The 24,733-nt window shown below is 43.8% G+C and overlaps 1 protein-coding gene across 3 annotated transcripts in view; it reads left to right on the top strand.

Annotated features, from left to right (window-relative positions):
• Positions 1-235: 235 nt before the first annotated feature.
• SLC46A3 (solute carrier family 46 member 3) overlaps positions 236-24,733 on the top strand; it is a 50,827-nt gene continuing 26,329 nt past the window's right edge. Inside the window, exon 1 of one of the 3 annotated variants that reach the window (XM_023738505.1) lies at positions 236-428. The gene's annotated coding sequence lies outside the window, so the exon portion shown is untranslated. Of the gene's footprint in view, positions 429-9,006; positions 9,101-23,615; positions 24,032-24,733 lie in introns of those variants that run through there. The other 2 variants (XM_023738506.1, XM_004384149.2) reach the window with 2 other exon arrangements.

Raw genomic sequence — 24,733 nt, 5'->3', positions numbered from 1 at the left:
AGGAAGCTGATAATAGGTTATTTCACTCAAGTATCACCAGTACAATTTGGTTTTTGATGAAGACCATTTCCTTAGCTAAAAATGTCACACTTCCAGAATGTGTCTTGGTTTTTTAGGATATCGTGATTGGAAAGACTGAAAACTTGACAAAAACAATGCGGATGACTTTATTTCTTTCATTTGTGTTGGCATCTGTATCCGCATGATGAGGGTTATCCTGATGGGTGGTTTGCATTCTTCTATGTCTTGCGGTTTTGGGGCGCAGCAAGGCCCTCTCCCCCTCAAATCTCTCTCCCAACAGCTTGTCGGCCTGCCTACAATTCCACTTAAAGGAGGCGCTTCTTTGAGTCAATATGGCAGTGAGCACAGGAGCTTCTCTGTACCTTCCGGGGCCCCACGCCCAGAAATCCCAGTTTACACGGTCTGAGGTGAGTTTATTGTTGCTGTTGTTGGGTGCTGTTGAGTTGATTCCGACTCATAGCGACCTCATATGACCGAGTAGAACTGCCCCATAGGGTTTCCTAGGCTGTAATCCTTATGGGAGCAGATCACCAGGTCTGTATCCTGAAGAGCCACTGGATAGGTTCAAACTGCCAACCTTCCAGTTAGCAGCTGAGTGTTTAACCATTGCTACACCAGGGCTCCTGAGTTGAAGTTAGGAACCTGCATTGCTACAAGCACTCCAGATGACCCTAAGTGGGTGATTCTAAGGAGGTGAATAAACTTAGAGAAACATTGACTAAAATCTAGCCAAAACCAAAAACACCAAACGGTTCGCAACAAGTTGATTCTGACGGAAGGCGACCACGTGTGTTTCAGAGTAGATGTGTGCTCAGTAAGGTTTTCAAGGCTGTGACCTTTTGGAGGCAGATCTTCAGGCCTTTCTTTCAAGGCAACCCTGGGTGGGTTTGAACTGCCAACCTTTCAGTTAGTAGCTAAGCCCTTAACTGTTTGCACCACCCAGGACTCCCAAACCTAGCTAATTCCTTATTCTTTAAAAAATTTCTGTATCTCTGAAAGGGGAAGGATATTATGCAAATAATAAATTTTTGGCTGTATGAGTTTGTTATGCAGGTAGGACATAGAAGAATAGGGTCAAAACCCACTTCTGGAATCCACAATTTATGGAAGTTAAGACACTTGCCCTGGATCATACAGCAAGTAAGTGATGTAGCCAGGATTTGAATCCAGAGTCAGCTGATTCTGAAGCCCATCCAGGCCTATCCTCTTTGCTGCCCCTGGATTGTTTCTATTTGGATGTGAGGAGGAGAGTGTCAAGATGACTCTGAGGTTTTAGGCTTGGGTTACTGAAAGAAGAGGGTACAGTTTACAAAAGTGGGGAATGAAGAGGAGGGCGTTACTGTGAAGAGGGAGGAGAAAGATAAAGGGTTCCATCTGGAATTCATTCAGTCTAGCTGACGAGGAAGCAACAGGCTGTTAGCAATGCTGACCTGGCACTGGATGGAGGTGGATTTGGGAACCGTCGTTGGACAGATTAGTAAGAGTGGAAGCAGAGAGTGGATAAGCTCAGCAGAGAGGGAGGAGCGGAAGAAAGGAGAGATGAGAGAAGCCAAGCAGAAGCCAAAAAAAATCAAACTCATTGCCGTTGAGTCAATTTTGACCTATAGAGACCCTATAGGACAGAGTTGAACTGCCCCATAGGGTTTCCCAGTCTACAGCATTCATGGGAGAAGATCGCCAGGTCTCTTCTCCCTCAGAGACACTGGGTAGGTTCAAACCACCAACCTATCTGTTAGTAGCTGAACACGTAACCATTTGCACCACCCAGGGACTCCTGTTTAGTTATTACCCTCCCTCAAAAAAAAAAAAAAAACAAAAAAAAAAACCGTTGCTGTTGCGTTGATTCCGACTCACAGTGACCCTATAGGACAGAGCAGAACTGCTCCCACAGAATTTTCTAGGTTGTAATCTTTCCAGAAGCAGACTGGCAGATCTTTGTTTCCGGTAGAGTGGCTGGTGGGTTGAGCCTCTGAACATTCGGTTAGCAGCCAAGCACTTAACCACGGCTCCACCAGGGCTCCTCCTGACTCAAAGCCAGAGCAGAGGAAATGCCTACACTGTGCTTAAGAAGCAGATGAGAGAGGCGCGGTGGCAGGGAGAGAAAAGGGAGAGAAAAGGGGTAGGAAAGCATCACCAAGTCCCAGATGGGGTCTCACGATGAGGCTCTCGCTGGGGCAAAATACAACTTCAGGGACTGTTATGGACTGAGTTACGTTCCCCAAAATGTGTAGTGACGTCCTAGCCCTTGCACCTGTGGATGTGACCCTGTTTGGAAAGAGGGTTTTTCTTTTGTTATGTTGATGAGGTCAGATCAGAGAAGGTGGGTCCTAAATCTGATCATTTCTGAGTTCTAAAAAAAGCAGAATAGACCCAGACACACAGAGGGAAGACAGCCACCATGTCACAATGGAGACGGGTGCATCTGCAAGTCTAGGAACACCCAGGATCACCAGCAGAGGCCAGGAACTAGCACAGGAGCCCACAGAAAGAATTAACACCCCCCTGGTTTGGACTTTCAGCTCCAGAACTGTGAGACAATAAACTTCCGTTCTCTAAAGCCAACCAGGCACAGTATTTTTGTTATGGCAGCACTAGCAAACTAAGACAAGGACTAATAATAAAATTAATATTTGTGTCTGTATACATATACATGTCTATTTACTACTACAAAAATCAAATTAAAGAGGTAATGGATGGGAATGCTCTGAGGTCTTGGGAGGAAAACTATGACATCTGAATGCAATGTGTTTGCATTATGCATCGTTGAGTGAGTGCTTTGCACACATTCCTCCTGACAGAACTTGCTACAAAATGGATAAAAGAGTCCATCTTCCCCCATTGTTATTGTTGTTAGGTGCCATCAAGTCAGTTCCAACTCATAGTGACCCCATGTACAACAGAACAAATCACTGCCCGGTCCTGCGCCATCCTCATGATCGTTGTTAATGCTTGAGCCCATTGTTGCAGCCACTGTGTCAGTCCATCTCATTGAGGGCCTTCCTCTTTTTTGCTGACCTTCTAAAGAGCCCGTCCCCTCAAAAATCAAAAGAAAACAACTCCTATAACAGAGGACATACAGACAAATGTAACCAGTTGCCATCAAGTCCACCCAGCGACTCCACCGAAGAAAGACCAAGTGATCTGCTCTTGTAAAGATTACAGCCTAGAAAACCCTATAGGGCACTTCCACTCTGTCACACAGGGTCGCTATGTGTCCGAATCTACTCAATGGCACCTAACAACAACAACAACAATATCAGTTCAAGGTCCCTGGGTGGTGCAAACAGTTTGCACTTGTCTACTAACCTGAAGGTTGGCAGTTGGAACCCACACAGCAGTACCACAAAAGAAAGGCCTGGCAATCTGCTTCCATAAAGATCACAGCCAAGAAAACCCTATGAAGCCATGAGCTGGAATTGACTTGATGGCAGTGGGTTTGGTTTTGGTGTATCAATTCAGCATGTCCAAGGAAGATACTGAAATTGCTCATGTTTAACCAATCATCCAGTCTTAAACTTGCTGGACAAATCTAGTTCATCCCTTGCGTCCCAGGCCAAGACTAAAATCACTTTAGGGAAACCTGGAGACATGGCAATATATAATCTCTGCAGAATCTTTTTGGATTTTAAACTGGCTTCGGAGAATATAGCCCAACTCAGCCCAAATCTCCCCTGGCTCCTACACAAAGCCCTGAGGGGAACTTCTAGAGCTTCACCATGCTCCAAAGCCTTGAACCTTGGCCAAACCCAGAGAAAGTGATAGTGGCTCCATGTCAGCTTGGTCTTAGTTCTCCAGCGCTGCTATAATAGAAATACCGTAGTGGGTGGCTTTAACAAACAGAAATTTATTCTCTCACAGTTCGGGAGGCTAGAAGTCTGAATTCAGGGTGCCGGCTCTAGGGGAAAGCTTTCTTTATCTGTCATTTCTGAGGGAAGGTCCTTGTTTCTTTTCCGCTTCTATTTCTTGGCTCCTTGGTGATCTTCAAGTAGCATGGCATCTATCTGCCCCCATCTTTGCTTGCTTACGCTTAATCTGCTCTTTTTATATCTTAAAAGAGACTGATTCCCAAATGGGATTATAACCATAGGTAGAAACCAAACCCAAAAACCAAACCCATTCATATGAGTTGATTCTGACTCATTGCCACCCTGTAGGACAGAGTAGAACTGCCCCATAGGATTTCCTAGGCTGCAACATCTTTCTCCCACAGAGCAGCTGGTGGGTTCGAACCGCTGGCCTTTCAGTTAGCAGCTGAGCACTTAACCACTGCGCCACCAGGGCTCCTTACCACAGGTATATGGGTTAGAATTTACAATGCATATTTTGAGGGGACACAATTCAAACTATAACACTCAGTGGGAACCTCCAGCATTTTGGCTTCTAAGCTGTCCCGTAATTTATGCCAAGGCTCCCTGTGGTCTTTAATTAGACTTAAGGCAAGCTCTATAGGATGCTTAATTCTCCGCTGATATTTACCGGCAGACAACACTACCTACCTGGTTCAACCGTGAACCTATAGAAGGCAGGGCAATGATTAGATAGCTAAATCCTGATGGTTTCCCCAATCTGATTCTGAAAAGGTTTTCATCTAAATCTCTGAGTTTCCTGTGCTAATTACATAGGTTGCATATTTGGCTCAATGTGATTTTTTTTGTTTTTTTAAGGACATATATAGGCCTCCTAGAGGAAACTGGACAGACATAAACACATTACCTTTTTGTTGTGGCTGTAGGTGCTGTGAACAATAGCAACTGCTAGTACGAGCAGAACAACGGAAAAATGTATTCATCTTTTTAGTGTTAATATTATAAACATGGAGCCCTGGTGGCGCAGTGGTGAAGTGTTCAGCTGATAACCAAAAGATTGGCAGTTCGAATCCACCAGTCACTCCTTGGAAATCCTATGGAGCAGTTCTACTCTGTCCTATGGGATCTCTATGAGTCAGCATCGACTTGACTGCAATGAGTTTTTTTATTATAAACATAATCTTTATGTTTACTCCGTACCTGTTTCCAAAGAGCTCAAAAGGCTTTGCAGACAATTTGTAAGAGGTTGCCAATCCACCACCTGCACCAAGATTGGTGTGGGAAACCTTGGGTCCAAGACTACAAATTGTTGTTGTTAGGTGCCGTTGAATTGGCTCCGACTCATAGAGACCTTATGTACAGCAGAACAACACACTGCCAGGTCCTGCGTCATCCTCACAATTGTTACTATGTTGAGCCCATTGTTGAAGCCACTGTGTCAATCCAACAAGCTTCTAAATTGCAACAATTATAACCTCTTTATTTTGCTGTCCTAGCCCTAGAGGTGGCATCTGCTTGTTGCAGTTACTAGCTCCGTGATGGCTTCCTGTTCCCTTTCTACTTTTTCAGTTTTCCAATACAATTTCCAATAATGATTCTTTACCCTGTTAAGGTAACTGGTGTTGTTTCTGTCTCCTGGCTTGATCCTGGACCAGGTGGGCAAAGTAGTATGTTTTGAGGATAAAGATGAATCAGTAAATGGAAAATTACAGGATCTCTCACTTTCTTTTAGCTCCTAAGGCCTCACGGATCATCTTTTCTTGGCTCCTCAGGAAACCCCCGTAGACTGTTAGTGACCAGTCAAGATAAAACACTCAGTTTATCTACTGTTGTGTTGTTGTTAGATGCCGTCAAGTAGGTTCCAATTCATAGTGACCCTATGTATAACAGAATGAAACACTGGCCGGTCCTGCACCATCCTCACAATCTTTGCTATGTTTGAGCCCATTGTTGCAGCCACTGTGTCAATCCATCTCATTGAGGATCTTCCTCTTTTTCATCAACCCTCTACTTTACCAAGCATGACGCCCTTCTCCAGAGTCTGGCCCCTCCTGATAACATGTCTAAAGACAAATAACACTTCAGTATTCCCCTACATCTTCTTACTAGGTCACTGTCTGGCAGGTTAAATCAAATTATCACAGATCTTTAACTAGTTCCTGATGCGGGACTGTTGCATTTAATGAAGAGAGTAAGAGATTCCACGGCTGGAGTTACCTTTGGTCACAGGACCTGGATTTCACTGTAATTTCTCCCAAAGCAAGGCCTCCCTCATCAGGTTCTGCCTAAAGTGGCCAGTGTCCCTTTCTGAGCATGTCTCCCATGACAATGACAAGTTCAGTAGGAATATATCTTATCTCTGCAACTTTAGAGTAAGGAGTGGGTTTCCTTCTTGTTATGGATTAAATTGTGTCCCTCAAAAATATATGTTGGAAACCTAACCCCTATACCTGTGAATAAGGAGCCCCGGTGGTGCAAACGGTTAAGCACTCAACTGCTAATGAAAAGGTTGGTAGTTCGAGCCCACCCAGGAGCACCATGGGAGAAAGACCTGGAGATCTGCTTCCATGAAGGTTACTGCCAAGAAAACCTTATGGGGCAGTTTGACTCTGTCACATGGGGTCTCTGAGTCGGAATGGAAGGCGCCTAACAACAACACAGTGGAGGGCACCTGTGGATTGAATCCCTTTGGGATTAGGGTTTTCTTTTTATGTTAATCAGGCCATATCAGTGTAGAATATGTCCTATACCTAAGCATCTCTGAGCTATAAAAAGAACAGATTAGACATGAACAAGCACAAACAGGGGAAGATAGATGCCACGTGAAAATCGCCAAGGAACCGAGGCACGCTGGAGCAACAGAGCTGAAAAGAGAAAGGATCTTTCCCCAGACCCGACAAAGAAAGCGTCTTCCCCTAGAGCCAGTGTCCTAAATTTGGACTTCTAGCCTCCTGAACTGTAAGAAAATAAATGTATGCTGTTTAAAGCCACCCACTTGTGATATTTCTGTCACAGCATCACCAGGAAACTAAGACACTTCTATTCTTTGTTTTCTTCATGGTACAGCGGCTGGCATATAATACATGCTCAGTAAAGAGGAGATCCTCAGTTAAATTCACTGCATTGTGATTTTCATTTCCGCAATGGTGATGACCCCAAATGTTTTCCTAGATAGTACAAGAAAGAATAAGGAAGACACAAGAAGGATTGACACCTTTGAATTATGGTGTGGTCAAAGAATATTGAATATACCATGGACTGCCAGAAGAATGAACAAATCTGTCTTGGAAGAAGTACAGCCAGAATGTTCCTTAGAAGTGAGGATGGTGAGACTTCGCCTCGTGTACTCTGGACACTTATTAGGAGGGACTAGTCCCTGGAGAGGGACATCATGCTTGGTAAAGTAGAGGGTCAACAAAAAAGAGGAAGACCCTCAATGAGATGGATTGACACAGTGACTGCAACAATAGGCTCAAACATAGCAATCATTGTTAGGATGGCGCAGGACCGGGCAGTGTTTCATTCTGTTGTACATACGGTCGCCATGAGTTGGAACCAACAACAAGAAGTGTAGGTCGGGAAGCAGTTAAGCAATTCTGGGCTCCTGGGAGCTTGAAAAGGGAGATATGTTTGACCTAAGAACAGTAGAATCAGGCATATCATACAACATTTGCTTTTATTTGCGCCTCTAAGCCCTCAAACTATTTAAGGAGGAGCTGCCAGGTGACAATGAGTTAGAACAGGCAAGTCCTACAAAGAACTTTGGAACCCTTCTGGTCAGACCCCTCCACCTCTACTTGAATCCCCTTCAATGTATGAAGACATGTGTTTCAAGCAAGCTTTAATTGTAACGATAAAGAGAGAGAGATAGTTGCTCTTGAGTCATTTGCGATTCATGGCAACCCTATATACAACAAAACTAAACATTACCTATTCTATATCATCCTCAAGATTGCTGGCATGCAGGAGTCCATCATTACAGCTACTGTGCCAATCCATCTCATTGAGGGTCTTCCTCTGTTTCATTGAAACTCTGCTTTACCAAGCAATTGATCCCTCCTGATGACCTGTCCAAAGCAAGTAAGTCAGACAGTGTTCTGCTGTGACCCATAAGGTTTTCACTGGTTAATTTTCAGAATAAAATCACCAGGCATTTCTTCCTACTCTATCTTAGTCTGGAAGCTCTGCTGAAATCTGTCCACCATGAGTGACCCTGCTGATATTTGAAATATCAGTGGCATAGCTTCCAGCATCATAGCAACACACAAGCCACCACAGGACAGCAAACTGGCAGATGGGTGGTGACATAGTAACAATAGCCTTCTTCATATGCTGCCAAAATGTTCTCCCTGGAAGTGAAATAAAGGGGAGATAGGGTAGGGGTCTGGCTCCCCAGGAAGCCGACTCTGCAATGGAGATTTGCACGCAGGAAGTTTATTGAGGAGTGCTCCTGGGTTGGACACCCGGGAGGGAGTGGAGAAGCAGGACTGGGCTGAGAGAGAAGCAGTAGCTTTACCTGTTCTCTAGGAGCTCTGGAGCTGGGGTGACCTGTTAGAGTTGTGCTGACTTGAGGCAATGAGCCTGGGCTTTGTTATCTCCTCTCCCCCCACCTGGAGTCCCTGGTGACACAAATGGTTAAGCGCTCGACTACTAACCGAAATGTTCGTGGTTTGAATCCACTCAGAAGTGCCTCCGAAGAAAGGCCTGGGGATCTGCTTCCAAAAGTTCACAGCCTTGAAAACCCTGTGAAGCACAGTTCTACTCCACACACATGAGGTCGCCATGAGTCGGAATAGACTCAAGCACAACTAACAACAACTCTCCCTCATTGACTAGGACTTGGATGTGAGTTACCCCCAGGAAGGGAGGCTCCCTTCCCCTGCATTTCCCAGGCAGAGGCTGAACCATAGGCACAGCAGCCAGTACCCAGTCTGCACGGACCGGGTCTGGGCTGCCCTCCCAGCATCCCCTACAGCAGCGTGCAGTGACAGTGCAATGGTACCTGGAGGAGAGAGCTAGGAAAACTAGGAGGAAACTACAGCAGGGGTGAGGACAGTATTGCAGAAAAGATCACAAGGATTTGCCATCAAATCGAGCCTTTAAAATATTGAATAAATTTGCATTTGTAAAACAGTATTTTGGAATCTTAAAGATCATCTTGTCAAACTCTTCATTTAAAAGCTGGGAACAAATAGGTTCGGAGAAGCTGAGAAGCTCCCAAGTTCAAGAGGCAACTTGAGAACTAAGCTGGGAACAGTTGATCTAAAGCCCAGGTGAGAACTTTAACAAATCACTATTAATGACACAACAATATGGGTGGGGACAGTGAGAATGGTGACACAGTGTGAAGTATGTCACCAATCTCATTGAACTGTTCGTGTAGAAACTGTGAATGGACGCATGTTTGCATGTGTATATTGCCACCAAAAGAAAAAAATCAGGTAAAAAAAAACTATGTATAATATGATGCCAATGTTATAAACCTGGAGAAAGACAAACACAAATAATATGTTGTTTAATCATGTGTGTTTGTATTTATGTTGTGTGTGTGTTAAGATACCTGTATAAAGTTTAGGATAGCTGGAGGAGGAACGGGTATAGAACAAAAAGGAAGATGATGCAGGAAGGGGCAAGTTACTGGTAATGTTCTACTTTGTTCTAGTTATTGGGTTGGGTAGTGCTGCTATGAGTGTTCGTTACAATGTTTTATTGCTGATGCATGTTATGTATAGCCTCCTGTAGGTATTAACTAATACATTAAAACAAAATAAAGGATACATTAAAAAGAATAGTAAGCTAGGACCAAACCCATTGCCCTCAAGTTGATCAGACTCACAGTGACCCTATAGGACAGAGTAGAACTGCCCCATAGGGTTTCCAAGGCTGTAATCTTTACAGAAGCAGACTACCATGGCTTTCCTCCATGGATCAGCTGATGGGTTTGAACCACTGACCTTTCAGTTAGCAGCCAAGCGCTTAACCACAGCGCCAGCAGGGATCCAATGTTACAACTCCAGTGGCTGTAATTTTTAAAGTTCCCAGCTCAAAAGCTGTCGAGTCAATTCCAACTCATAGCGACCCTGAAGGACAGAAGAGAACTGCCCCATAGGGTTTCCAATGAGCGCCTGGTGGATTCGAACTGCCGACCTTTTGGTTAGCAGCCATAGCTCTTAACCACTATGCCACCAGGGTTTCCTGAAAGCATAAAGCTGGATGTAGATTGTGCTGCCTGTCAAACTGGCAGTGCTATTCACAAGCTATGATTCTGCCTCTGCTGAGGACAATCCACAGGACACCTGAGTATTCATTGCACAGTCTGCTCTGATTGGCCCCTAAGAGAAAACAGAGTAAACTGCCTTCTGTGAATTTGTTCCAGGTGGGAAAAGGAAAGAGCAGATCTCCCTTTCCCTCTCCTTCTCCCCCTCCCTTTCTATCCCATTACCTGGACTTCTGAAGTAACAGAGCCTCACTGTTTAATCTGAGGGGGCAGAGCTCCAGTCCAGACATGGTCAATGAAAGTGCCATATGCCTACTGGCCCTCAACGATGTTCATTTTCTCTCTTTCTTGCTATCACATGTGTACAACAACTTCTTTATAAACATATATTTGTTTCTTTTATAGAGAATTTTTCCCCAAATAACTACTTAATAAACCCTTACTGAATCAGTGTCTCCCAAACCCTACTGCTGGAGACTTTGGCCAACGTTCAGGTATCCTGACAGAAATTCGTCCAAAAGGTGGTGAGATGTCAAAAGTGGACCCATTTGGCTGAAAGTAGCAGGAAATCCTGGCTCAAATGACTTAAACAGTGTTATGGACTAAATTGTGTCCCCAAAAAAGTTATGGTGAAGTTCGAACCACTGTATCTGTAATATAACCCCGCTGGGAAACCGGAGTTTTCTTTTGTTATGTTAACAAGGCTGTAGCGGAATAGGGTGAGTCCTAAGCCTGATCCCTTCTGTCGTTGTTGTTGGGTGCTGTCGAGTTAATTCCAACTCATGGCAAGCCCATGTAACAGAGTAGAACTGCCCCATAGGGTTTTCTAGGCTGTAATCTTTAGGGGAGCAGATCAGCAGGTCTTTCACCCGAGGAGCTGCTGGGTGGGTTTGAACTGCCAATCCTTTGGTGAATAGCTGAGTGTTTAACCATTGTGCCACCAAGATCTAACAGTAGAGTTAAAAAGATGTGTATGTGGGGGCGTAAAAGGGGGGCAGAGAGGAGAACTCATCTGTGATAGCCTCTCTCTCTCAGATTTTCAAAACGGGGCAAGGGGTATTACCTCTGTTCCCCTCTGCTGATGCAGGTATTTAGACACAGGTCAGAAAAGCGCACCAACCCCCACACTTAATCCTCTTGCTGTTCTTAGTTGCTGTCAAGTCAGCACTGACTCACGGTGACCTCATGTCTAACAGAGCAAATCATTGCCGAGCTCTTAACCATTGTGCCACCAGGACCCCTTACAGTGCCTCTTAGTTCTGAATATCAAGTTTAAACACTGTAAAAGCAGTGGCATAATACCTAGCATATTTGACAACTGAAACAAATCATTTTTTTTCACCCCCCTTAACTGCAAACAACAAAATTATTTTTGAAAATTACTAAAAATAATTTTATTCTTATAGTTAATTTTATATTTGTTTGATTCCTTCTTTAGTTTTAAAGCAATTAAAAAGGTTATATTTCCATTTGAAGATCGAATTCAAATTCAGTTAAATATCATGTAGGAACTAAAATATACATTTAAAAAAACCAAACTCATGGCCGTTGAGTCGATTCCGACTCATAGTGACCCTATAGGACAGAGTAGAACTGCCCCATAGGGTTTCCAAGGAGCGTCTGGTGGATTCGAACTGCTGACCTTTTGGTAGCAGCTGAACTCTTAACCACTACGGCACCAGGGTTCCCAAAAAAAAAAAAAAAAAAAGCATTTCTCAAAGACGAATATTAAGGCCAACCCAGATTCAGGAGAGGGGAAGTGGGCTCCAGTTTGTGGAGCCCTGGTGGTGCAGTGGTTAAGAGCTATGGCTGTTAATCAAAAGGTTGGCAGTTCCAATCCAGCAGCCGCTCCTTGGAAACCCTATGGGGCAGTTCTACTCTGTCCTATAGGGTCAGCATCGACTGGACGGCAATGGGTTTGGTTTTGGTTTTCTCCTTGAAGAGTAACAAAGAATTTGTGGACATGTTTTAGAAATGGCCACAACCAAACTAGATGTAGTGGACTCTGTCTCATGGTGGCCTCATGTGTGTCAGAGCAGAACTGTGCTCCATAGTGATGTCTTTCTTTTTTTTAATAATACTTTATTGTGTTTTCGGTGAAGGTTTACACAACAGTTTAGATTGCCATTCAACAATTTCTACACAATTTTGCTCAGTGATATTGGTTATACTCTTCACAATGTGTGAACATTCTCATTATTTCTGTTCTGATTGTTCCATTTCCCATAGGGTTTTCAATGGCTGATTTTTTGGAAGTAGATCACCAGGTCTTTCTTCACACATGGCAATTATTTAGAACCAACAGATAGCTTCCTGGGGGAGAAGTATTTGATCGCTGGTGTTGTTTAGAATAAGTGCTTAACTGAAAAGCCAGTGGTTTGAATCCACTAGCCACTCTGTGGGAGAAAGATAGGGCAGCCTTCTTCCTTAAAGATTTACAGCCTTGGAAACCCTATGGGGCAGTTCTACTCTGTCCTACGAGCAGAAGCAGATTAGCCCATAGGCAAGGTAAGCACCGTGCTTACTTGCTTACTTTTTTCACCCCATCAAAGACTCGGCTTCTATGGCTGGCATGTGTCTCTCTCCCAACCCCACAGCCCCTTTCTACAGAATCAAAGCCTCTTTTCAAATTTACAATCATTGACAGGGGTGATGAATCAGTAAGCAAGGTAAGCACAGGCTTACTTGTGCTTACTTACTAAACTTTGATGTGGTGAAACCCATGTGGAATTGTTCACTACAGATGATCTGCTAAGCAAGGTAAGCACTGTGCTTACTTTGTCTGTTGGATAATCTGCCCCGCCTCCAAGGTCGCTATGAGTCGGAATTGACTTGACAGCAGTGGGTTTGTTTTTTTTGGTTAGGCTATTGAGAACGGCTGGCCCAAGTTGGCAATAAAAAGCAGACCATCTTTTATTCGTCTTTAATATGTTTTTACATTTCACAGACAGTGTGGGCCCTTGTTTTCTGTACCTGGGGCAGAGCGTCTACTCCTCCCCCCTTGATACATCACTGAACAGAGGTCTCCAGGAAAACCCTGAAGCTGACATTTGTCATTTTGGCCACTTAGCATGTGAACACCCTTTCCGTTTGGGAAGCTGAAGAGATTAGCTACTCCGTGTCCCACCCCGGTAACCACATCATGGACCATCACCTAAGTGATGAACCAGAGTCTCCCTCTGAGACTTCGAATCTTGAGTGACTCAGTCATCAATTTGAGATTGCCTCAGTGGCTGTGACCGTCCAGGAAGTCCCTGGGTGGCACAAACTGTTAAGTACTTGGCTGCTCACCAAGATTGGCAGTTCAAATCCACCCAGGGGTGCCTCAGAAGAAAGGCCTGGCGATCTGCTTCTGAAAGGTCACAGTCATGAAAACCCTATGGAGCACAGTTCCACTCTGACACACATGGGGTTGTCATGAATTGGAATTTACTTGATGGCAACTGGTTCGGCTTTGTGTGGTGGTAGCCAAGAAGCACCACAGCAAATGTGCCAGGGCAGTGTCCTAAGTGGACCATTCCTGTAGCCAGCTGTAGGCTATGTCTTTTCTCTGACTCCTCAGCCTTCCTATCCATTCTGTGAGAGACTTAATACCTTTCTAGGAAGTTCCTTTTGCTTTTCTGCTTAAGCTAACCAGATTCAATTTCTGTTATAACCAAGAACCTTTACTAATACCCCTGGAAGTTGAGTTTTGACCCAAACCTCTATTGTAGTTTGCTTTCTTGTATTTACCTTCCTCCCTTCCCCCATCCTGTAAGACTTCTGCATTCACTTATCTGTTCATTCATTCATCTACCAAATATCTTCGTTGTTGTTGTTAGGTGCCGTCAAGTCGGTTCTGACTCATAACGACCCTAAGTTCAATAGCACAAATATCTACTGGTTGCCTTTGTAAGCCAGATAAAGTAGTAGGTGCTTAGAACATATGGTCTATTAAATAAGACATGACCTCTGCTCTGAAAGAACTCACAGCCCAGTCTAGGCTATAAGAGTCAAGAAAACAAATGAATATAGTATGATATGGCTGCCCTGGTGGCACAGCAGTTAAGTGTTCGGCTGCTAACTGAAAGGTCGAAGACTCAAACCTACCAGCTGCTCCACAGGAGAAAGATGTGGTAGTCTGCTTCCGTAAAGATCATAGCCCAAGAAACCCTATGGGGCAGTTTTCCTCTGTCCTATAGGGTCGCTATAAGTCAGAATCAATTCGATGACAATGGGTTTGTTTTTTTGGTTTTATACTATGATACAGTATTAGCATGATATAGTATTTTACAGTGCTGTGACAGAGAGTTCTATGAAAAGCAGAGGAGAGGCACCTAACTCAGATGATGGGGGAGCAGGGAAAGTAGGGAAGCCTTCCTGTGGCCATTGGCCCTTGCATTGTCTTGCAGGATAAATTGGATGGCTAGGCAAGACAAGGAGCCCTGGTGGTGCAACAGTTAAGTGCTCAACCACTAACTGAAAGATTGGCAGTTCGAACCCACCCAGCAGCTTCACAGGAGAAAGTCCTGGCAATCCATTTCTGTAAAGACTACAGCCAAGAAAACCCTATGTAGTTCTACTCTGTCATGTGGGGTCACTATGAGTCAGAATCAACTCGACCGCACCCAATAACAGCAAGGCAAGACAGGAAAGTGAAGAGGAGGGAACTTAACAGATCAGAACTTTATTGACTTGTAGATGAGTGAAAATGACCTCTGTGTATTGGCCCCAATTTGCAGGGTCCTGTGTTAGCTACCTAGTGCTGCTGTAACAGAAATACCACAGTGGGCGGCTTCACAAACAGAGACTTATTTTCTCACAGTTCAGGAGGCTAGAAGTCTGAATTCAGGGCACCGGCCCTAGGGAAAGGCTCTCTCTGTTCGATCAGGAGAAAATTCTTGTCTCTCTCAGCTTCTGTACCTCGGTTCCTCGGTGATCTCCACATGGCATCTATCTTCCCCCATCTCTGCTTGCTTCTCTGTGCCTAATGTGCTCTTTTCATATCTCAAAGATGATTGGCTTAAAACACACTCTACACTTAAGTGGCCTCATTAACGTAATAAAGAAAACTCTATTTCCAAATGGGATTGCAACTGCAGGTATGGGAGTTAGGATTTACAACACATATTTTTGGGGAACACAATTCAATCCAGAGCAGGCCCATTAGCCCAGAAAGTCCCCTGGCACCAAACTCAAATTAGTGCAAATCCAATTGTTTTAAAAATAGCCCAAATAAGCTGAATTTTAGCCACTTAGAACCCGCCTGCTTTACATCCCCTGAGAAATTTCTCCCGATACCTGCTAGCCATAAATAAGATAAAATCCTGTGGTTATAAGGACTGTAGGATGCTGCTAAGGCGCCCTGGTGGTGCAATGGCTAAGTGCTCAGCCCCTAACCGGAAGGTCGGCTGTTTGAACCCACCAGCCACTCCTCGGGAGAAAAGACCTGGTGATCTGCTTCTGTAAAGAGTACAGCCTTGGAAACCCTATGGGGCAGTTCTACTCTGTCCTATAGAGTCGCTATGAGTTGGAATCGACTCAATGGCAACAGGTTTTGTTCTTAAGACTCATACGACTTACAACACAAGCCTCAGTTCTTTCTATAGTATGGAGATAATAGTAGTACCTGCCTCAGTGGCACAACGATTCAGTGCTCGGCTGCTAACTGAAAGGTTGGCAGTTCAAACTCACCCAGTGGCTCCATTGGAGAAAGAACCAGTGATCTTCTCTCATAAAGATTACAGCCAAGGAAACCCTATGGGGCAGTTTTACTCTGTCACGTGGTGTTGCCATAAGTCAACAATCACCTCATAGGGTCATTGGGGATTACCTGAAATGTATGAAATGTATGTAAAGAACTAAGCACAGGGCCTGACGTATAGCACGTTAGCTCTCGTTATTATTCTATCCTCCAAACTGTATAACAGAGGTAAAGCTGAAACAAAGGTATTAAACCACTCTAACACCAAATCTGAGGAGCCCTGGTGGTGTAGTGGCTTGGCTGCTAACCAAAAGGTGAGCAGTTTGAACCCACCAGCCACTCTGCAGGAGAAAGATATGGTAGTCTGCTTCCCTAAAGACTTACAGCCTTGGAATCCCTGTGGGGCAGTTCCACTCTGTCTCATGGGTTGCTATGAGTCAGAACAAATTCCACAGTACCCAACAACAACATCAAGGATGCTGCTGTCCTCTGGAGCTCTCTGACCCACATACTCCCCACCTTTCCACAGAAAGATGTCAGGTAAGGTATACGTAAGCCCCCTCCCTGTCTCCTCTTCCCTCGGGTCTTTCACGCCCTCTTCCCCTTCTGGTGCCTCCCTGCTCACTTGCCTCTGGAAGACCTCCTGCTTTGGGGGACCACCCCTGCATGTGACTATCAATCCTTGTTGTGCAATGCTATCTGTGATCATGTCTCTTTTCTTGATCAGCCCTAAATTTCCAAGAACTCACTACAATCATGTTACTGAATCAGAGTTCAGTGTGTCTGTACATAACTTTGTGGATAGAGAGTGGCAAAATTGAATCTATACAGGCAGATAGAGGTCAGTGTTGCACGTCTTACTTAGGAATTTGGACTTCATCCCAACAACCTTAAAGAAGAGAGAAACCATGAAAGAAGAGAGCAGAGAAGGCCCTTTTTGTATTTGAGGTTGATTTCTCTGGTAGCAGTGCAAAGAATTAATTGGAATGTGGCAAGATTAAAAGGTAAGAAGATCAGATGTAAGAGGGTTAGAGTCATCTAGAAGATTTTGAAAAGGCAAAGGCCAGGACTGTGATTGTGGTAGACAGTGAAGATGGGGAGGGCAGAACGGACTTGAGAGCTTAGCGGATATATTCTGAATTCTCTGCTTGGCTGTAAACCAGCCAGCTCTCGGAAGACAGAGACTGGCCTCTCTTGGTCAATAATGCCTAACACAGTGTCAAGCTCATTGTTGTTGTTGTGTGCCGTCAAGTGAATTTCCACTCATGGCGACGCCATGTAACAGAGTAGAATTGCCGCATAGGGTTTTCTAGGCTGTAATCTTTATGGGAACAGATCACCAGATCTTTCTCCTGAGGAGCTGCTGGGTGGGTTTGAACCACTGACCTTTCAGTTAGCAGCTAAGCCTTAACCATTGTGCTACCAAGGCTCCTTATCTGTCACCTAGAGGTACTGAATACATTTTGACCTAGCTTCAAGCTCATTGATTATTTCCTCAGCCATTTCCAGTCTACGGATGCACTTACACAAGGCATTCTTCATTTCTGTTACAATGTTCTTGATTTCTACCATTTCCTTTTGATTCTTTCTTCATGTTTCCATCTCTCTGCTTACATTACCCGTCTGTTCTTGCATGTTGTCTACTTTTTCTATTGGAGCTCTTAGCATATTAATCATAGATACATAGATAGCTGACACCAACTCATGGTGACCTTACGTGCAACAGAGAGAAACTTTGCCCAGCCCTGCATCATCCTCATGCTGGCGTGTGTAGTTATTTTAAATTCCTGTCTCATAATTCCCAAATCTCTGCCACCTGTGAGTCTGGTTCTGATGCTTGCCCTTTCTCTTCAGATTGTGTGTTCTGCTAGCCTTTTCGCGTGCCTTGTAATTTTGTGTTGAAAGTCTGACATGATAGATAAGGTTATAGGAACCATGGTAAATGGGCCTGTAGTGAAGTTTTAAGGAGCCCTGGCGGTGTAGTGGTTAAGTGCTCGGCTGCTAACTGAAAGGTTGTCAATTCGAACCCACTAGCCACTCTGCAGGGGAAAGATGAGGCATTTGGCTTCCATAAAGGTTACAGTCTTGGAAACTCTATGGGGCAGCTCTACCCTGTCCAATAGGGTCCATATGAGTCAGAAGCCAGTTGACTTGATGGCAGTGGGTTTGGGTTTAGTGACGTTTTATGGCAGTCTGGCTAGGAGTTGGGCTGTGTTTAATCTTTGCTGTAGCAAAAACCCAAAACTCGTTGCCATCGAGTCGATTCTGACTCATAGTGACCCTACAGTAACCTTGTTGTTGTCTTCTCTTTAAATAGAACCTGAGCCTCGCAACTCTCTCAGCTGTTGTTGTTGTTGTTAGCTGCCTTGCAGCCAGCCCAGACTCGTGGTGATCCCATGAACAATGGGATCCATAGGGTTTGCACTGGCTGATTTCTCTAAAGTAGATCACCCTCCTTTCAGGTGTAATCCACTGTTATTACGCTGGAGCCCTGATGATGTGGGGCAAGATGTGTGGGAGTGGGAAGCATTCTATAAGCTTATACTTAAATATCAGTCTTTTCTGCATGTGTCCTGGGCTCAGTAGCTAAGCAAAAGTTGGCAGTTTGAACTCACCAGCAGCTCTATAGGAGAAAGACATGGTGATTTGCTTCCATAAAGATTACAGTCTTGGAAACCCTATGGTGCCATTCTACTCTGTCCTATACGTTTGCTACGAATCTGAATCGACTGGAGGTCATCAGGTTTGGTTTTGGTTTTTGGTCCTGGGCTATGACCTCTACAAGTGTTTCTTAGCTTTTCATACCTTCCCTCAGGTGAGACAAGTGGGATAGGGCTCTGGGTGCCTTTTTCCCTGGAGGCTAGGCCTTTGTTATGGAGCATACTCTGGGTTACTTCACAAAGATTACTATTCTCTGCCCTGCCAGAGCCAGGAAAGGATTTTCATGGTGAAAAGCTGGTGGGGTTCCTGGCGGTAAAATGGGCCTGAGTGTAGGGGCCCCCTACGGCTGGTCCCCCAGGAATTTCTCTGTCTCAATCTAGTCCACACTCAGCCTGCCTCAATTCATGTAAATGACCACTTAAGTGTCCCTACCCGTATATGGCTCCAGCACCTTCTGCTCCAGGTAAGAAGATCTCTGCTGTGACTGGGGATTTCCCTGGCTCTCTAGATTTTGGGGTGGTGTTATGCCCTGGGCCCTCAGTTCTCTGCTGGGTCCAAAAAAAGTCGTTGATTTCCAGTTTGTTCAGATTTTTCTTGTTCTAAGAACAGGAGTTAGTCCCTGGGTGGTGCAAACGGTTAAATACCGGATTACTAACAAATAGGTTGGCAGTTCAAACCCACCAAGAGGTGCCTTGGTAGTAAGGCCCGGCGATTTGCTTCCAAAAGGTCACAGCCATTGAAAATCCTATGAAGTAGTTCTGTTCTGTACACACGGGGTCACCATGAGTCGGAATCTACTCAATGGTGACTAACGACAAAAAAAGGAGTTATAACTTCCAAGCTCTTTACATGGTGGAGCTGGAACTGGAAATTCCTCAATCCTTTTTTTTTTTTTTTTTTTTTTTTTGAGAGAATACAGTAGAATAAACAGGTCTGAATGAACAATTTTGTGGAGGAAATGCACTAGAGGGAGGAGTCCAGGATAAACCTAGCTCTGGCTTGGATGAGGAGTGGAACACTAGATGGGGTTCAGCAGCTAACTGAAATGTCAGTGGTTCCAACCCACCCAGAGGCTCCATGGAAAAAACACCTGGTGATCTGCTCCCATAAAGATTCCAGCCTAGGAAACACTATGGGGCAGATCTACTCTGTCACATGGGATCACTATGAGTGGGAATCGACGGCACCCAACAACAACAGACAGGGAATACAGTGGGGTTGCAGATTATTTGAGGAAGGAAAGTGGAAGGAAAAAAGTCCATTAATTGAGAGTTCTGCTTAGTTATATTCTGAATCCTTGGAGACTATGTTCTGATTACCTGAGAGTTTTCTGCATATTACAAATCTATTATCAGGGTGATAGGATGACAGAAGCAAAGTAAGCCATAATCCAATTATATGAATGTTGCCAAGAGAAATTGTATCTCCTTCATTAAAAAAATAAATAAAAACGAGCCCTGGTAGCACAGTGGTTAAGCACTCGGCTTCTAACTTAAAGGTCAGCAGTTGGAATCCACTAGCTGCTTCAAGGGAGAAAGATGTGGCAGTCTGCTTCCATAAAGATTACAGCCTTGGAAATCTTATGGGACAGTTCTACTCTGTCCTATAGGGTCACTATGAGTTGGGAGCAACTTGACAGCAATGGGTATTTAAAAAATATCCAAGGACACATCAGAGCTGGTGTGGTGTGACTGTGTCTCTCTTCATAACCTTGGGGAGTGTGGTGGCCCCGAGGACACCTGTAGTAAAAACTGAGCAATGATAAGCACAGCCAGAGCAGTGAAAAGATAAGAGCCCATTTTACCTTCCGGGGCGGCACTTCAGAGAGCTAGGCTTTTCCTCCTTAAAAATGCCACTGGGTGGAGATCCCATTCATTTTTTGTCTCTCTCAACACAGGGATAGAATGGGCAATTTGCTCCGGGATGGGAGTGGGGATGGGGGCAGCGGGGGGCAGGGGGCGGGGGAGCCACACAATTGTTTCATCTTTGGTTTCTGTCTTCTTATGGGTAAAGTTGGGGGTTGGGGTAGAGAGCCCCCATGTTGTGTGAATCTCCCCGGTTTTGTGAGTCTGGCTTTAGCTCAGTTAACACAAAGTTCACTCTGGTTCCTCCTTTCATTTAGAACATTTACTTCTCCATTCTCAAGGTAACTTTTCTGGATAAAGGTCTCTTGATTGCCTGTCTGTGGTTAGCTTCCATCTCGTCTTATCTTGGGCAACTTGTGACAGTCCAATAATGTCATGTTGCCATGCGGTTGCTAATTCAACTGTAAAGCTTGTAGAGACACTGAAAATATCACCCTCTGAAGAGGTCTAAGGTTTTCTTCTAAAGCTTCGAACAAATATGACTGATTTTGCATGTACTTGTTTTACCATTCCCCTGTCTCATTTTTTTTCAAATAGTCCCTTTTTCTGGTTATAAATTAATACATGTTTATTGTTGACAATGCAGTGAATACAGAAAAGTATACTGTCTATGGTATTTAATATGCAAATAAAATTGTTAGTAATTCCGCTACTCAGAGATAAGTGCCATTAACATTTAACAGGCTTTTTTTCTATGCATACGTATATATACTTATGTATTAACAAAATTGGGATTTACTTACTCTTGTGGCTTGCTTTTTTTTAATTTTTCACTTAATATTATAGCTTGAAAATTTTTCCATGTTATTAAATATTCTGTGAAAATACAATGATCTTTTAAACACCATTATATGTATGCACTATTCCTATTGTTCTATATATGTTATATATTCAGGTATTTTCCAATTATAAAAACCTTGTGATAAAAATCCAAACAGCCAAATTGTTGTATAAATTCATTATTATTTATTCAGTAGGACTTGCTGAGTAGACAAGGTGCATCCAAAATAGTAATGGTTTTTAATGTATATTGCTATATTACTGTTCTGGAAAAAGGTTTTAGCAATTTACTTTAAACCAGCAGTGTATGAGAGTATGTTCATTTTACCTCAGGCTGGGGGCCAAATGAATTTTATATTAAAAACAAAATGTTTGCCTGTTTTGAATGTGAAAGATGATACCTTAATTGTTATCCTAATGTGCATATATTTGATTACTAGTGAAGTAAAACCCATTGCCGTTAAGTTGATTCCGATTCATAGTGACCCTATAGGACAGAGTAGAACTACCCCATAGGGTTTCCAAAGAGCAGCTGGTGGATTCGAACTGCTGACCTTTTGGTTAGCAGCTGAGTTCTTAACCTTGCGCCATGCTTGGAAACCCTGTAGGGCAGCTCTACTCTATCCTATAGGGTCACTAGGAGTCGGAATTGATTTGATGGCTGCGGGTTTGGTTTTTAGTGAAGCTAAACATTTTCTTTTTCTCTTTTGATGGAGAATCAAATTTCGAGTAGAATTACAATTCGTTTGGGAGTTACACATTTTAGATGGATTTTTTAAATAAAACTTTCCCATTCCTGACATTATTACATATCATGTTTGAATATTGTTTATAATCTTAGTTTGCGGAATATTCTGGTATACATTTCTTTTAAGTGACTCAGCAAGACAGAGCATGTAGTCGTAAACTCAGTCTCTTACAAAAATAAATATGTCAGATGATTATCTTCCATGAGTCCCAAGTGTAGATTTAGTGTGTTGTTGTTATTAGGTGCCATAGAGTTGATTTTGACTCATAGCGACCCCATGTGACAGAGTAGAACTGTCCCATAGGGTTTCCTAGGCTGTAATCTTTACGGGAGCAGATCTCCAGGCCTTTTCTCCCTCAGAGGGGCTGATAGGTTCCAATCGTCGACCTTTAAGTTAACAGCCAAGCACTTAACCATTGCGCTGCCAGGATTCCTTAGATTTCCTGTACAGTTCCGTAACTTGGGAGAACTGGACAAAACCATGTTATTCAACTCATCTGACAAACCCTGTCTGGCAGCCACCGCTCTAGATGTGGACACACAGTCATAAGCAAGTCAGCCGTGGTCCCTGCCTGCATGGAACTTACATTCTAGTGCAGAGAACAGATCCACAAAAGGTAAACATACAAATAAATAAAATAATATGAAAATATGAAGTGTGAAAGCAATCAGACAGGAAGCTGTTGAGCTAGAGAGCAGCAGAAGTGGACCTGCTTTCCTACTTGGGTAGGATGGTCAGAGAAAACTTCTCCAAGGATACATTTAAGCTAAAACCTAAAGGAAGGGAAGGAGCTGCCCATGGGAAGAGTTGGGCCAAATTGGAGGGGAGGAGAAAGCATTCCAGCAGTTAGCACAGCATTGCCAAAGACCCCGAGATGGGAAAGAGCTTGGTGCGTTCAAGACATTGGAAGAAACCCAGCACAACTCCAGAGTAGTGGTCCTGATGCTGGGAGAGGGTTCTACTGGCTGCGGTCAGATCACAGTGGTCAGGTCACCTGAGGCCTTTCAGGCCATGGTGAGGAGATTGAGTTTTATTTTGAACTCAATAAAGAAGCCATTAAAGGGTTTCAGGCAAGGGGATAATGAAATCCTATATCCATGTAAAGGAGATCATGCTTTGTTGCTGAGTGGATAATAAGTCATTGTTGTTGGGTGACTTCTAGTTGATTTCAACTCATAGTTGACCCTGTGTGACAGATTAGCACTGCCCCATAGGGTTTTCTAGGCTGTAATCTATGAGTCAGAGTCAACTCCACGGCAACGGGTTTGGTGTTTTTTTTTTAATTCTTTTTTTTTTTATGTTTATGAAAGCAGATTGGCAGGTCTTCTCCCACAGAGCTTCTGGGTGGGTTCAAATTGCCAAGTTTTGGTTAGCGGCCGAGCGCTTAACCATTGTGCCAGCAGCGTTCCTTGGAGAATGGGTCAAAGTGGAGCAAAAGTAGAGGTGGAGTGTCCAAGTAGGAAATTGTTGCCGCAATTGAGGTAAGAGACAATGGTGGTCTAGGGTAAGAAGCTGAAGATAAGAGGATACTCTAAACAACATCTATATTTTGGAGTCACATGCTCATAAATTTAACGTACTCTGCTGACATTGAACACATCCTTACTCCCACTCACAATCCCAAAAAAATTGGGATTGACTCCTCTTAAGAAAGAAAAATGAGAGCCGCTCTGAGGGGTCACAGGAAGGAATGCTAACCTGGAGCAGTGGCCAGGTTCTTCTCTATTATACGTTCTCAGACAGGGTGGGTACGTGTGTCTGATCAAACAATGCTCAGATTCAAATCCAAACATTACTGAATACCCATCAAGTGTCAGATCCTATTTCACCTGGTAGAAAATAAAGCCTCATTTAAGTTACTAGACAAATCCATTAAATTTGAGTTTCCGTCTTACTGATTGTGAGCAGTCCCTTCTTCATTCTCTGTGATCTCTCTTCCTCAGACAGTAAGACCCCCCAGAGGTGCTTATTGAGTCCTGCTTACTGTTGTTGTACGGAAGAGAAACCGAAAGTTCTGGTTGGTCTGCTTTCGGTTCCAACTTCTGCTTTGGTGAGGCTGGTGTAGAAAACAGGAAGTCCAAATCTCAGGGCTAAAGATTGAAGGTCTGCTCACCACAGACTGGGCTGCTGAGGCAAGGGCGAGATTGGTAAGGCCTGGGAGTGAATGACAGATACAGCAATGATTACTCCACAACACAGGAGACTGGATTCCCTGTTACAACTCTAGTGCCAGATATTTTCATTTACAGGTAAGCAGCTATTTCTTCCTAGGGATCCCAAGGTTCAAGGTGGTGGGTCAGAGGGGGAGCAACATCATTTCTCTGTTTCTCACTGATCCTCCCCTAGGACGAGATACACCTTGGTGTTGAGCCTGGCTCACCTGCCCCGCCTAGTTTTTTTTTTTTTAAATAATAATATTTTATTGTGTTTAAGGTGAAAGTTTACACAGCAAATTAGGTTCCCATTTAACAACTTCTAAACAAGTTATTTGGTGATATTGGTTACATTTTTCACAATGTGTTATCATTCTCACTCATTCTGTTCTGGTTGTACCATTTTCAGCACTCTAGTTTCCCTGCCCCCTTACTTCTCATCTTTGCTGTAGAGTAATTTTTGACCGTTTAGTCCCCATAGAAAATTTTTTTAAAGGACCTTATTACTCACAGGTGATAGTCTTTATTTTATGAGCCAATCTGTTATTTAGCTAAGAGGTGACCTCAAGGGATAATTTTGGTTTAAGGTTTAAAGAGTATCTCAGCTTCATCAGCCTGAGACCAGAAGAACTAGACGGTGCCTGGCTACCACCAATGACCACCTTGACAGGGAACACAACAGAGAGTCCCGGATGGAGCAGGAGAAAGGTGGGGTGCAGAACTCAAATTCTAGTAAGAAGACCAGACTTAATGGTCTGACTGAGACTGGCGGAACCCTGGAAAGCGTGGCCCCTGGAC

This window comes from Trichechus manatus, unplaced genomic scaffold, assembly GCF_000243295.1.
Source record: "Trichechus manatus latirostris isolate Lorelei unplaced genomic scaffold, TriManLat1.0 scaffold00118, whole genome shotgun sequence".
In the NCBI taxonomy this organism is placed as follows: Eukaryota; Metazoa; Chordata; class Mammalia; order Sirenia; family Trichechidae; genus Trichechus; species Trichechus manatus.
Note: the sequence above shows the minus strand (reverse complement) of the source record. Positions and strands in the feature narration are given on the sequence as shown.